Here is a 1,621-nt window from a genome sequence, read left to right as displayed (position 1 = left end):
AGAAAATAAATGAACTACAGTCAGATATCCAAGAAGCAATAAATCCACCACCAGAGCCAAAAGAAGAAATTGAATACAGTGCCTGTGAAGTAGCTGAGACTCCACATGATCGACAAACTTCACAGTGCATGCACTCAAGTTAGTAATACAGTACCGCATAGCCGGTAAGTTTCGTGGGCCCTATATTTCGGGAAACCTACTAAAATTCCAATACGTGGATTTTAATTTCGCAAATTCTACCACGTGTGCCAGCGGGTACCATATTAAATTGATTTTCGCAGATTTTATTTTCACAAATCAAGAAGGAATCCACAAAATTTGCAGCCCTTGAAAATAACCACTTATATGGTAGTAATAATAAATAGCGAGGTTTTTGTCAGGAATTTGATTCTGAATCATTTTTGCTCCCTGATAAAATTACTGCAATATTATTTATCTATTTTAGGTTATAGTGCCAATGATGGCATCGAGCCATTTCTTATGCAAGAAGAATCCCATGGAAGTAAGCTACTTGAATTGTTAATTTTTTACTAATATCTTATTTTAGACGATGGAGAATTTGTTCACACCAAGTATGTGTACATGTGATAGAAAATAAATTAAAGTGGATATAAAATAATTTGAACTATTAATTAATTATGTGTGCTTACTGTTAGAACTATAAAGTGCTTGCTATTAAGTCCTTTAGGATCCTGTTTCCCATGATGCTATTATTATACATACATACTAGTGTATTTTATTGTCTTACTTTTAGTTGTTTTATGTGCTGATTCTTAGTTGTGTTCAAAGGGTGATTATACTACTTTATTTCATTTAAAAATAATTTTTAAAATAAAGTAATAGTCACAAGGCCAGTGGCGGTGCCAAGTCAATGAAACAGAGGGGGCACTATATACAGGAAAGGGCACTATAATGTAGAAAAGAGTCAGTCAAGAATGGCTTGGGAGGCATTCACATCAAAAATACTAGTGCTTTAATTAGAATTTTGCCAACAGGCTGGGCCTGTGCCCTCCAGGCCCCCCCTTAAAACCGCCAGTGCACAAGAGATTCATAGAATTCAATATTCATAAAATCATGATAGAATAGTATATACGTGTATAAGCAGGAAATAGCAATCAGAAGTTAGATTATGACAAATAGAACAGTTTAGTGCATGCATGGCCACACAAAAGAATATTTTGAATACCGGTAGCAAATGGCAAGCAGAAGGCAGTTCTTGTCAGTTGAATGCTAGCATGTAGGACACAAAATTCTTACATGTAGCTTTTAAATTTTACTTTACTGTACAGTGTACACCGCAAATCATGAACAAGAACAAAAGTATAAAATTTTCATAAGGTCATATTTACACTAAGTCCTTGATACATGTAAGAAAATCTTTATGTAACTGGAGAAGCCATGAAAAAGCAGTGGTTTTTAGTATATAAATTTTGGTTGATTTTCTATAAAGTAAATCACGAGACATTCCTAGAATTTGATATTCATTGAGTGGTAATTCCCTAATTTAACAAACAACAGATTAAGGCTATCCACCCCTTCACTTGAGTCATGAGTATAGAAGATATAAGAGGAGAAGAAGGAGGACAAGGTGATAAACTAAAGGAATTGGAAGCTAGACTCA

Source organism: Amphimedon queenslandica, unplaced genomic scaffold, assembly GCF_000090795.2.
Source record: "Amphimedon queenslandica unplaced genomic scaffold, v1.1 AMPQUscaffold_11150, whole genome shotgun sequence".
Lineage (NCBI taxonomy): Eukaryota > Metazoa > Porifera > Demospongiae > Haplosclerida > Niphatidae > Amphimedon > Amphimedon queenslandica.
This window is presented reverse-complemented; position numbering follows the sequence as displayed.